The 14194-nt window shown below is 49.2% G+C and overlaps 1 protein-coding gene across 1 annotated transcript in view; it reads left to right on the top strand.

Moving 5' to 3' along the window:
* Positions 1-14194, top strand: part of LOC119972433 (NEDD4-like E3 ubiquitin-protein ligase WWP1) — a 291224-nt gene that overhangs the window by 20016 nt on the left and 257014 nt on the right. The gene's annotated exons all lie outside the window — the stretch shown is intronic.

Genomic DNA, 14194 nt, shown 5'->3' with positions numbered 1-14194 from the left:
CCCCCCCCCCCCCCCCCCCCCCCCCCCCCCACTCCACAGCTGAAGGTAACCGGATTCTTGAAATACAATATAAACAATAGAACCCGTCAATAGCTCCCTTCACTGTCAACTTGACCATCTCAAGATGCAAGAACTCATATCAAGTCATCCAGCCATGTTGCAACACTGGGAAGTATCACCTGCCTCCATCTCAGCTGAATCTGCCACCGAGCAAACAATGGGGCAAAGGCCAGGGCATCCGCCATCAGTCCTTGATTCCGGCTGCTCTGACACACCAAATATCGTTACTAAAGGGCAGGCTCCAAATCCACTTTTAAAATTGCCGATTACGGTGTTAAAAAAAGATCCCGGAAACCCACCAATTTAGGGAAGGACCAGAACATGTACACATGGGTTGAAGGCCCTGTCGAGCACCACTCGAACCTATCCTCAACCTCTTCAAAAAATAGACTCATTCTGGCCTTGGTGAAATGTGTCCTGAACACTGCCTTGAGCTGTATCAAACTTAACCTCGTGCAGGATGACGTTGCATTCACTCTGCAGAGTGACTAATTCCATACCTCCTCCAAAATGGGATCCAGCTCCTCCACCTCGTCTTCACCATCTCCACTGAAACCTGCAGTTCCCCCCTGATCTGACCACACAACTTGGACATATGTCTCTCCTCCGACCCTGCACAGGAGAGAATCCATTGCAGCAAGGTAGATGGTGGCAACTTGGGAATGTCAAAAAAGTTCTCTGGTCCCAGTCACGCACTTGAAAGTACCTAAATATATCCCCCCAGCGTATAATGCTTAGGATATAACCACCAGATTCAACTAATACTTTGACGGAGCCAATGGCAGAGTGGCTGTTGCCAACGCCTACAGACACAACCACGACTCCATCTGTACACAGGCAGCCTCCTGGTTGCTGAACCAACCTAACACCTTTGCATTGGTCGCCCAATTGTAAAACAACAAGTTTGGCAGCGCCAACACCCCCTGCCTACCTCTCCCTCTGTGAGAACCCCTCCAGATCCGAGGTGTTCACCCTGCCCATATAAATTCTGTTATAAGCGGCTCCAGCCCCTGGAAAAACGCTTTAGGTAGGGAAACCGGAAGGCACTGAAACAAAAACACAAATCTTGACAATGTATTAATCTTGGTCACTTGCACCCATCCTGCCGGAGACAATAGAAGGAAAATCCATGCTCACCTACTCGCTAGACTAGTAAATTTCAGCTTGCGAAAGCACGCCCAAACCAGCGCTACCTGGACCCCAGTTAATGGAAACTTATCCCAGCACAACAAAATGGCAGCCCCCTCACCTCAGCTCCTCCTCCTCCTCCCGAAATGTATACTCCGAAAAAGAGCTGAACTTCTCCAATACCCCCATTATATCACTAATTACTGCCCCTGGGTCCCTTGCATACATCAAAAGATCGTCAACGTGTAATGACATCCTGTGCAACAATCTGACTTGGTCCACCCATGTTGACGCTATGACCAAGAAAGCACAACAGTTCCTATATTTCTTCAGGAAACTTAGGAAATCCGGCATTGACTCTTACCCATTTTTACAGATGAAGCATAGAAAGCATCCTATCTGGCTGCACCACAGCCTGATATGGCAACTGCTCGGCCCAAGTCTGTAAGAAACTACAGAGAGTCGTAAACACAGCCCAGTCCATCTCGCAAAGCCGTCTCTCAGCCATTGACTCTGTCAACAGCTCCCGGTTCCTTGGGAATGTGGGCAGCATAATCAAAGATCCCTCCCACCCGGGTTATTCCCCCAACATCTTCCATCGGGCAGAAGATACAAAAGTCTGGGAACATGCACTAATAGGTTCAAAAACAGCTTCTTCCCCACTGTTACAAGACTCCTGAATGGCCCTCTTATGGACTGAACTAATCTCTTCACATATCTTTTCTACTGAGTAGTACTACACTCTGTATGCTCAACCAATGCCTGTCCCTATGTATTTAAATTGCATATTTATGTCTGTCCCATGTTTATTCGTGTATGGAACAATCTGTCTGGACTGTAATCAGAACAATACTTTTCACTGTGCCTCAGTACACATGACAATAAATCAAAACCAATCCAACCAACCCCCTCCCAGGCTCCCGCACCTGCACAATCTTCTCAAGAATTGAACCTGGGACCCTGGAGCTGTGAAGCAACTATACTAAACCCTGTGCTACCATGCCACATCCATAAGAGAATTGCCCATTAATTGGAAAGAAAATTAATTGGGTACTCTAAATTTATATATAAAAAATAATTTCCCCCCCTTCCTCCCTAAGGACGGCAAAGAACAAATAACAAAGAAAAGTACAGCACAGGAACAGGCCCTTCGGCCCTCCAAGCCCGTGACGACCATGCTGCCCGTCTAAACTAAAATCTGCTACACTTCCTGGGTCCGTATCCCTCTATTCCCATCCTATTCATGTATTTGTCAAGATGCCCCTTAAATGTCACTATCGTCCCTGCTTCCAACACCTCCTCCGGCAGCGAGTTCCAAGCACCCACTACCCTCTGCGTAAAAAAAAAACTTGCCTTGTACATCTCCTCTAAACCTTGCCCCTCGCACCTTAAACCTATGCCCCCTAGTAATTGACCTCTGTACCCTGGGGAAAAGCCTCTGACTATCCACTCTGTCTATGTTCCTCATAATTTTGCCTTAAGAACCTCCCACAACGTGGAGGGAGAGATTGAGTTGGACCTATTTTTAAAAGAAATATTTTTATTCTCCTTTTTCACAATTTTCCTCCCGAATTTACACCCACCAACAACAAACAATAATCAACAACAATTCTATCAAACCCCATAACAATAACAACGATCCCATCCTCCCACCAACCCCCAAACATCAGCCCACATGTTAACATAAACAAATGACAAAAAAGGAATCAGAAATTACCCATAGCCATCTTTAACATACATAGCCCCCATCCCCCCACAACTAATGTTCGATGTTATCCAGTTCTTGAAAGTGCATAATAAATAGTGCCCATGACTTGTAGAACCCTTCCGAGCTTCCCCTCAGTTCGAACTTAACCTTCTCAAGGGTCAAGTATTCCAACAGGTCCCCCCGCCACGCCAGGGCACAGGGTGGAGAGGCCGCTCTCCATCCCAGCAGGATCCGCCTTTGGGCGATCAACAAGGCGAAGGCTATAATAAATGCCTCCGCACCCGTTTCCAACCCTGGCTGGTCCAACACCCTGAATATAGCCTCCCGGGGACCCGGGTCTAGTTTCACACGCACCACCTTGGAAATTACCCTAAACACCTCCTTCCAGTACTCCCCTAGCTTGGGACAGGATTAAAACAGATGAAAGTGAACGGTGGCAAACAATAATACCGTCCGTAAAGCCTACATTTAACAAAATAATACTAAACACAAACTCTAAGCTCACTTTAAAAATGATTATTATGAGCTGCCACAAACCCTTTAATACTGCTTCCAATAACTAATGCTCCTTGTTAGCAGGGAGACTCCAAATTGGAGAGTAAAAACTTATTTGATTTACAAGGCCACGCTAGCGACTAAAAGTTGCGCCAGATGACAATAATGAGAAGAAAAAGGGAACAATAGAAGTAAGAAACAAAGAGCAGAGATCTCTCAGATATAACTAAAGGCATCAAGAGTACACCCAAACAATGAATATGAAAAGAAAGAAAGTACAAAGTGTCTGTACACAGAGCAATAAAACAGCGCAAAGGAATCCACATCTGGTGAGTCAAAATAGTGGTCTTTTTCTTGGAATGTTACTTAAGACAGGCTGGATAAAACATCCTGAACTTTACTCCACTCTTGTACAGGGTGAATTTCACTCCATTTAAAGCAGCTTTTTTCTTAGCTAGGTCTGCACTACAGCCTTGCCCATTGAAGAATCAGCTCCTTTTCTTTGAAACTGTGAAATCTTGCGATCACCGCACGAGGAGGATCTCCAGAGCGAGGCTCAGGTCAAAATGAGCGATGGGTCAGATCTAATTCTCGGGGATTGAAGCAAACCCTCTTCCACCATCTTGTGGAACAGGTCCGAGAAATATTCAGAAGAGCTGCGACCCTCATTCCCATCCAGTAACCCCACAATAAGCAGAATAAGGGATAGTGTTCTCTCTATTACAAGAATTTTCTATTGTGCCTCCATAAAAACACTCCGAGTCGAGATTTCCAGCCAGAACAGCATCTTCATTAGCAGCCATCATCTGTTGATGCACATTGCACCGTCAGGGCGGGAGCCCGCTCAAAAGCAACTGCGCCACTAAAGGTAGCACCCCACCCCAACTCCTTATAGCCACCACGAACAAGCGAGGATTTAAACATTCAAACTCTGCTCCATCTTGCTGAAACATCGACCAACAATTCTCAGATATAGTGTAAACCAAGTAAAGACACAAACGTAATGTGCATAAGGATGTGCATGATGGCACAGGGGTCAGTACTGTTGCCTTAGCACCAGGGTTCAATTCCTGCATTGGACGACGGTCTGCGAGGAGTTTGCATGCTCTCCCCGTGACTCCGTAGGTTTCCTCCCACAGTCCAAAGATGTGCAGGTTAGGTGGATTGGCCATGATCAATGTGCGGGGTTATGGGATAGGGCGGGGGAGTAGGTCTAGGTAAGAGTGCTCTTTCGGAGGGTCGGTGTAGACTCGATGCGCCAACTGGCTGTCTGCACTTTAAGGTTTCTATAGATTCTGTGAAAAGCAGAAGCTTGCAAAAACACAACCACGCTCATATCATTTAACCTTCCCCCATTGACACTTTTTAATGCATTGAAATCGTTGAGCAATTACGTCAATTGCATGTTCACTTCTTAAGTTCTTTCATTTTTATCCAAGAAAATGATGAAATCTGGCTTCCTGGCTATTTTCATGTGCTTAGTCAACCAGGGCAGGCTGAGTAATAACTGTTATTCACTCCACCTCCTGCAACCTCTTTTTGCCAATATGTCTCAAAGCAAGTGTAAAAGCAGGACTAATATGTTAACTATCACCATGGCTCAGTTGCCTCTGAATCAGATGGTTGTGGGTGAAAATCCCACTCTGGATTTTGAGGACTGAATCTAGGCAGATGCTTCACTGCTGTACTGAGGGACTACTGTATTGTCAGAGATGCCATTTATGGCTGCCCTGTTATAAAGAATTTCCATGGGGGAATTAAAAGAAGGTGCTTGATCCATATTCTTCTCTCCGGTAATGCCATTAAAATTGGATTATATACTAATTAATTTGATGGAACCTTGTGGATTTGCCATATAATAGATTATATACTTCAGGAATAGTTCAATGGTTGTGAAGCACTTTGTGCTGTCCTAAAACCACGATTAAGGTCCACCAAATAGATTTGTTCGCAAAATTGAAGTCCATGGATTTGAAGGGGCACTGGCAGCGGAGATATAAAATTGACCAGAAAAAAAGCAGAAAGTAGTTGTGAATCATTGTTTTTTGGATCGGAAGAAGGTGTATAATAATTTTCGCTAGGGTCCGTATTAGAACCGCTGCTCTTTTGTTATATGTTAATGATTTGGAATTGTATATAGGGGACGGACACAAATCAAAATGAATTTAAAAATGAGAATATTAGCAGACTTCAGGAGGATGTAGACAAACTGGTGGAATGAGCAGATGTATGGTAGATAAAACTTAATGCAGAGAAGTGTGAAGTAATGAACTTTGATAGGAAAAATGAGAGGTGGTATTATTAAATTGCAATTTTAAAAGAACAGAGAAACCTGAATGTTTCATGCACATAAATATTTGAAGGTGGCAAGACATGTTGTAGGATCTGTTACTTTTAAAAAAAAAGATAGGGGATGTTGGCATCAAAAATAAATGCACAGAGCTACTGACTTGGAAGGCAACAACAAGTTCAAGGATACTCATTGAATCTCAGCCCGAGTATTGCGTCCAGTTTTTGACTTCAGAAAGAACATCAAGCCCTTTTACAAGAGTGCACCAAGGATGAGGGATTTCAGCAATGTGGAGAGACTAGTTAAGTTTGGGATGCTATGACTTTACAGCAATAAAGGTTAAGAAGAGATTGAATAAGAAAATAATAACAATTTACAGAGCAATTTCTCAACAACCCAGTGTCCCAAAGTGCTTCACAGTCAGTGAACTACTTGTATTGTAATGTAGGAAAGGCAGTGAGTTTTGTGCACTCCAAACTCCCACAAAAAGCAATGTGATAACGACCTGATAATCTGTTTTGGTGATGAATATTAGCCAGGACGCTGGAGATAGCTCCCCATCTCCTAAGGGTCCAGACAGGGCATTGGTTTTTACTTTAAAATAAGTTTTTCCAGTTAAGGGGCAATTTTAGTGTGGCTAATCCACCTACCCTGCACATTTTTGGGTTGTGGGGGTGAGACCCACGCAGACATGTGGAGAATGTGCAAACCTCACACGGACAGTGACCTGGGGCCAGGATCGAAGCCAGGACCTCGGCGTCGTAATGCAGCAGTGCTAACTGCACCACCCTGGCCTTAGTTTTTACCTCATCCTAAAGGCCACATCTCCTGACAGTGCAGCATTTCCCACAGTACTGGGATGTCACCCTGGATTGTTATGCTCAAGCTCTGGAGTGGGACTTGAACCCACAATCTTCAAACTCGCCGGTGAGTGTTACCAACTGAGCCATGGCTGAAGTGTTATCGAGGTGTTCCAAATAATGAGGGGGGTTTGATAGGATAGATGGGGAAAAACTGTTGCCAGTGGCAGAAGGAAATAGTATAAAATGATTTACAAAACAATAGGGGAGGTGAAAGTTATTTTTTTATTATAAATTTAGAGTACCCAATTAAGGGGAAATTTAGCATGGCCAATTCACCTACCCTGAACATCTTTTTGGGTTGTGGGAGATAGACCTGTGCAGACATGAGGATAATGTGCAAACTCCACATGGACAGTGACCCAGCGCCTAGATCGGACCCGGGTCCTCGGCGCTGTGAAGCAAGCCGTGCTGCTCAGAGGTGACAGTTACAATGATCTGGAATGCAATGCCTGCAAAGTTGGTGGAAGAGGATTCAATCCTATCTTTCAAAATGGAATTGGATCTCTACTTAAATAAGAAATATTTGCAGGCCTGTAGGGAAAGGGCAGGGATATGGATTTTGGATTTTGTTTATTGTCACGTGTACGAGGTACAGTGAAAAGTATTTTTCTGCGAGCAGATCATTAAGTACATGAAAAGAAAAGAAAATACATAATAGGACAACACAAGGTACACAGTGTAACGGCATAACACTGGCATTGGGTGAAGCATACACTGGTGTAGGATTAATCAGGTCAGTCCAGAAGAGGGTCGTTTAGGAGTCTGGTAACATCTGGGAAGAAGCTGTTTTTGAGTCTGTACGTGTGTGTTCTCAGACTTTTGTATCTCCTGCCCGATGGAAGAAGTTGGAAGAGTGAGTAAGCCGGGTGGAAGGGGTCTTTGATTATGCTGCCGCTTTCCCCAGGCAGTGGGAGGTGCAAATGGAGTCAATGGATGGGAGGCAGTTCGTGCGATGGACTAGGCTGTGTTCACGAACCTCTGAAGCTACTTGTGGTCTTGGGCTGAGCAGTTGCCATATCAGCCTGTGATGCAGCCAGATAGAATGCTTTTTATTGTGCATCTGTAAAAGTTGGTAAGAGTTAATGCGGACATGCCAAATTTCCTTAGTTTCCTGAGGAACTATAAGCGCTGTTGTGCTTTCTTGGTGGTAGCGTCGACATGGGTGGACCAGGACAGATTTTTGGATATGTGTACCCCTTGGAATTTGAAGCTGATAATCATCTCCACCTCGGCCCCATGGATGCTGACAGGTGTGTGTACAGTACTTTACTTCCTGAAGTCAATGACCAGCTCTTTAGTTTTGATGGCATTGAGGGATAGATTATTGTCACTGCACAACTCCACTAGGTTCTCTATCTCCCTCCAGTATTCCGACTTGGCGTTATTCAAGATCCGGCCCTCTATGGTCATATCGTCAGCAAACTTGTAGATGGAGTTGGAACCAAATTTTACCAAGCAGTTGTGTGTGTACAGGGAGTCTAGTAGGGGGCTAAGTACGCAGCCTTGCGGGGCCCCGGTATTGAGGACTATTGTGGAGGAGGTGTTCTTGTTTATTCTTTTTTTTTTATAAATGTTTTTATTCAGTTTTCATATTTTATATTGAACAAATTACAAATTGTTAGGAGAGAGAAAAAAAAAAACAAAAAACAAACACGCAAAAATTAACATACATATTTACAGGTAAGCATCTTCGTAGTAGTAACTGCGCCCCCCCCCCCCCCCCAACATGTTTATTTAGTTTGGTTTTGGGCCTTAGCTAGCCATCGAACCCCCGTAACGAACCTGTAGCCCCCCCCCTCCCGCTACCTTCCCCCGACTGTTCTTCCTCTTGTACATTGGCCACAAATAGGTCCCGAAACAGTTGCATGAATGGCTCCCACGTTCTGTGGAAGCCGTCGTCCGACCCTCGGATGGCAAATTTGATTTTCTCCATTTGGAGAGATTCCGAGAGGTCGGACAGCCAGTCCGCAGCTCTGGGCGGTGCTGCTGACCGCCAGCCAAACAGGATTCTACGGCGGGCGATCAGGGAGGCAAAGGCAAGGGCGTCCGCCCTCCTCCCCAGGAATAGATCTGGCTGTTCTGAAACCCCGAAGACCGCCACTATCGGGCATGGATCCACCCTCACTCCCACCACTTTGGACATAACCTCGAAGAAGGCTGTCCAGTACTCCACGAGTCTGGGGCAAGACCAGAACATGTGGGCGTGGTTGGCCGGGCCTCTTTGGCACCGTTCACATCTGTCTTCCACCTCCGGGAAGAACCTACTCATACGGGTTCTTGTTAAGTGGGCTCTATGTACCACTTTTAGTTGCGTCAGGCTGAGCCTTGCGCACGTGGAGGTGGAGTTGACCCTATGCAGTGCTTCGCTCCAGAGTCCCCACCCGATCTCCATCCCCAGGTCGTCCTCCCATTTCCTCCTTGTTGCGTCCAGTACGGTGTCGTCCCTATCTACCAGTCGGTCATACGTGTCACTACAGTTCCCTTTCTCTAGGATACTTGCGTCCAGTAGGTCTTCCAGTAGTGTCTGTCGTGGCGGTTGTGGGTACGTCCTTGTCTCCTTTCGTAGGAAGTTTTTGAGCTGCAGGTACCGTAGCTCGTTCCCCCCAGCTAGCTGAAATTTCTCTGTCAGTTCGTCCAGTGTTGCGATCCTGTCGTCCGTGTATAGGTCCCTGACTGTCAGTGTCCCCCCGTCCTGCCTCCACCTTTTGAAGGTGGCGTCGGTCAGTGCTGGTTTGAACCTATGGTTGTTGCAGATGGGAGCCCTGTTCGACATTTTGGTCAGGCCAAGTTGCTGCCGCAGTTGGTTCCAGGATTGGAGGGTGGCTGTCACCACTGGGCTGCTGGAGTGTTTTTTGGGTGGGGATGGGAGTGCTGCCGTGGCGAGGGCCCGGAGGGAGGTTCCCATGCAGGAGGCCTCCTCCGCACGCACCCACTCAGCTTCTGGCTCCTGGATCCATCCCCTTACTCGCTCGGCTGTTGCTGCCCAGTGGTAGAATTGTAGATTCGGGAGGGCTAACCCTCCCCTGGTTTTTGTTTTTTGTAAGACCTTCTTTGGGATCCTAGCATTTTTACCCCCCCATACGAACGCCATGATGAGTTTGTCCAGTGCTTTGAAAAAGGCCTTGGGGATGTAGATCGGAATGGATCTAAACAGGAAGAGGAACCTGGGCAGTACGTTCATTTTGATCATCTGAACTCTCCCCGCGAGGGAGAGCGGGAGTGTGTTCCATCTTTGCAGGTCCTTTTTAACTTCCTCCGTCAGGCTGGTGAGGTTCCATTTGTGGATCCCTTTCCAGTCATGGGCTATTTGGATCCCCAGGTAGCGGAATTTATGTCGGGCTTGTTTGAACGGCAGCCCCTTTAGTGCTGCCCCCCCCCCCCCCCCCCCCCCCCCCCCCCCCCCCCCTTGCGGGTGTACTGGGAAGATCTCACTTTTGCTCATGTTGAGTTTGTAGCCCGAGAAGGCTCCAAACTCTTTCAGGAGCGCGATGATTCCGTCCATGCTGCTTTGTGGGTCCGAGATATAGAGGAGCAGATCATCCGCATAGAGTGAGACTCTGTGCTCTCTACCTCCCCTTCGGATCCCCCTCCAATTTTTTGCTGCCCTGAGCGCGATTGCTAGCGGTTCAATTGCTAGTGCGAACAGCAGCGGGGACAGTGGGCATCCTTGTCTGGTGCCCCTGTGCAGCTGGAAGTATTGGGAGTTGGTATTGTTGGTCTGTACACTCGCCATGGGAGCGTTGTACAGGAGCTTTACCCAAGCGGTGAACCCTGTTCCAAGCCCGAACCGCTCCAGTACCTCTATGAGGTATTTCCACTCGACTCTGTCGAAGGCCTTTTCTGCGTCCAGGGAGACGATCACCTCTTGTGTTCTCTCCCCGAAGGGGGTCATTATCACGTTCAGCAGGCGCCTGATGTTCGCGGTCAGCTGTCTACCTTTGACAAAGCCCGTCTGGTCCTCTGTGACCACCTCAGGTACACAGTCTTCTAGCCTTTTGGCTAGGATTTTGGCCAGTATTTTGGCGTCTGCATTCAGCAGAGATATGGGTCTGTATGACCCACATTCCGTTGGGTCTTTGTCTTTCTTAGGTATCAGCGAGATTGAGGCCTGTGCTAACGTGGGTGGCAACGTGCCCCTAGGTAGCGAGTCTGTGAACATCTCCCGCAGGTGCGGGGCCAGCGCTGTCGCAAATTTTTTGTAGAAGTCCGCCGGGAATCCGTCCGGTCCCGGCGCCTTCCCCGCCTGCATGGAGCTAATGCTCTCCATGATCTCTCCCAGTGCTAGTGGTGCTTCCAGATCCCATTTTCTGCCCTCTCCCACAACTGGTATGTTCAGTCCGTCAAGAAACCGGTTCATCCCAGCCTTCCCCGTTGGGGTCTCTGAGGTGTACAGCTCTTGGTAGAAGGCCTTGAAGGTTTTGTTAATCCTCTCTGGTTCTGTTTCCAACGTGCCTCTGGTATCTCTGATTTGCGCAATTTCTCTGCTGGCTGCCTGCTTTCTCAGCTGGTGGGCCAACAGGCGGCTGGCTTTGTCTCCGTGTTCGTATACGGCCCCGCGTGCCTGGCAGAGTTGGTGTACTGCTTTCCTGGTGGAGAGCAGGTCAAAGTTCCTTTGTAATTCTTTTCTCTCCGCCAGGAGTTCTACAGTCGGGGCCTCGGAGTATTTATGGTCTACCTCCAGTATGGAGTCGACCAGCTTCTGCCTAGCCACCCTTTCCTCCCTATCTCTTTGCGCTTTGTAGGCTATGATTTCCCCTCTTAGTACGGCCTTAAGCGCTTCCCAGAACGTGGAGGGTGAGACCTCCCCGTTTTGGTTGATCTCAGTGTACTCCACTATGGCCTGCGCTATCCTTTCGCTGAAGGCCTTGTCAGCTAGTAAGGCACCGTCCAACCTCCATTTGGGGCGCTGGGCCCTTCCCGTCTCTAGCCGCACATCCATGTAGTGTGGAGCGTGGTCTGATATCACAATTGCGGAGTATTCCACCTTGTCTATCTCTGGAAGCACCGTTTTCCCCACCACAAAGAAGTCAATTCTGGTGTACACGTTGTGTACTGGGGAGAAGAAAGAGAATTCTTTCTCCCCCGGGTGGGCGAATCTCCAGGGGTCTACTGCTCCCATCTGCTCCATATAGTGGCTGAGTTCCCTTGCCATGTTTGAGGTTTTCCCCGTTCTGGGGTTTGATCTGTCCGTCGTTGGGTCCTGTACACAGTTGAAGTCCCCCCCCATGATTAGTCGGTGCGTCGCTATGTCCGGGATTTCTGCCATGGTCTTTTGGATGAAGCTCGTGTCGTCCCAGTTGGGCGCGTACACGTTAACTAGAACTACCGGCGCCCCATCCAGGGCCCCGCTGACCATGACATACCGTCCCCCTGGGTCCGTAACCGTCTTTGTCGCCCTAAACATTGTCCTCTTGCCAATCAGGATCGCCACCCCCCCTGGCCCTTGCCCCATAACAGGAATGATAGGTTTGTCCCACCCAGCCCTTTCTTACCCGCAGTTGGTCCTGCTCCCTCAAGTGCGTCTCTTGGAGGAAGACTATGTCGGCCCTCATGTTTCTAAGGTGGGTGAGGACTCTAGATCTCTTCACTGGGCCGTTAAGTCCCCTTACGTTCCAGGTGACTATTCTGGTGGGGGGCTTCTGCCCCCTTGCTCCTGTGGGGTTAACCATATTTGTCCGGTGGACGCGCCCCTGCCCTCTGGGGTTTCCCTTTGTTAGGGGGCCGTCCAGGATGTCCACTATCACTGCTCTCCCCATGCGGTCGGGTCCCTGCGCTCCGGGGTTCCCCCTTGTCCCGGGGACACCCGCCATGGCCGTCCACTGTGTGTCCGCCACGCGGGTAGTCCCCTGCACTCCGGGGGGCCCCTTCACCCACAGACCGTACTGGGTGGGTGCTTGCAGCAGTTCCCTGTTTCGAGCCCTTGTCTGTGGCACTTTGTGGCCCTATTCCCTTACTGGCCTCTTTTGTCCCTTCGTCCCTGCATTTCCCCTCCCTGGTCTCTCGCCCCCCGAGTGCCCCCCCCCCCCCCCGCTCTATCCCTTTCGGGGATACCCCTGTATACCCCTCCATTGCCCCTCTCTCCCCCATTCCTGTCCCCATTTGCTCTCCCACCTTTGATGGGTGATCCCCCCCCTCCCCTGCCTGGCGCCTTCCCCCCTGTTGGGGGTGCGCTGCGGCCCTGCTCTGTTGCGCGCCCCCTTCGCTAGCTTTCCTGCTAGCACGGTGGCTCCCCTCTCGGAGGTTGCTGTCCCGCTTCCCCTCTCCCTTCTCCAGTACTCCCGTTCCCTCGTGCCGGGGCCTGGCCTCCCACCTGGAGCGGGCCCTTGGGCATTGGGTTGTTTTTCGTTCTGGGTGTTCCTGCCAGGGGGGAGGGGGCTGGCTTTGCCTCGCCCCTCCCCACCCCCCCGTCGGCATGACGTATCTCCTTGCCATGGGCCCCTCGTCCCTACTTCCCATGGCGTTTTTCCAGCCCGTGCTCCTCGACGAATCTATTCGCCTCGGCAGGGGCTGTAAAGAAATATTCCTTGTGTTGGTATGTGACCCAGAGTTTTGCTGGGTACAGCATACCAAAACGTACTTTGTTCTTATAGAGAGCTGCTTTCGCTCTGTTGAACTCCGCCCGTCTCTTAGCTATGTCCGCTCCAAAATCCTCGTAGATTCGGATGGCGTGCCCGTCCCAATTGCAGGCTCTATTCTCCTTGGCCCAGCGCAGGATTGTCTCCCTATCCCGGTACCGGTGCAGTCTGGCTATAACTGCTCTCGGTTTTTCCCCTTCCTTGGGCTTCGGGCGCAGTGACCGATGAGCTCTGTCCATTTCCGGTGGGGTGGGAAAAGTTTCCCGCCCCACTAAGGAGCCCAGCATCGCAGCCACGAATGTTGTGGGATTTCTACCCTCTATCCCCTCTGGCAGGCCCACTATCTTAATATTTTGCCTTCTCGAGCTGATCTCCTGGTCGTCTACCCTGCCCTTCAGGCTCCCCTGTGTTGCACTCAGTTTCACCATTCCCCTCTCCAGGGATATGTCCCGGTCGCTCGCGTCAGTCGCTGCCTTCTCCAGCTCTTTAATGGTTGCCCCCTGGGCTTCCAGTATCTTCCCTTGGGCATCCACTTTCTTCTCCAATCTGGTCAGAACCTGCTGCACCCCTGACATGGCCCTGGTCACTGCTGCCTGTGCTGCGGCCTCTGCGTCTGCTTTTAACTCTGCCTTGATTGCCTGCAGCTGCTCCCTCACCACCTCGGCAAAGGCTTCCTTCCAATTCACGCCCCCCTCTAACCCCAGGGGAGAGGTTGCCCGCCCGTCCAGCTCTTCTGGATGCGGCGAAACATCCTTCCCGCCGCTTCGCGTGTTGACTCGTTCGCCCGAGCTGGCTTGCCCTTTGCCCCGTCTACTTCCGGTGCCCCCTTTCTCTTGGTTCCCTTCTGGCATTTTTTTCTCCCCCTTCCCCTTCATCTTTTCTTCTCTCCTTGTTCTTCTTTTCCCCCTTTTCCGCACCCTATTTTTATTTTATTTATTATTATATATCTATATATATATATATTTTTTTTTTTTATTATTTTTTAAAAAAAATTTATTTCCCCTACCCCTTTTCTGTTTACCAGTTTTCTTTTGGGTTTTTTTTTAAAAAAAAAGAACAGAAATACAAGTCTCTT

The sequence above is a fragment of the Scyliorhinus canicula genome, chromosome 10, assembly GCF_902713615.1.
Source record: "Scyliorhinus canicula chromosome 10, sScyCan1.1, whole genome shotgun sequence".
Taxonomy (NCBI): domain Eukaryota; kingdom Metazoa; phylum Chordata; class Chondrichthyes; order Carcharhiniformes; family Scyliorhinidae; genus Scyliorhinus; species Scyliorhinus canicula.
This window is presented reverse-complemented; position numbering and strand designations above follow the sequence as displayed.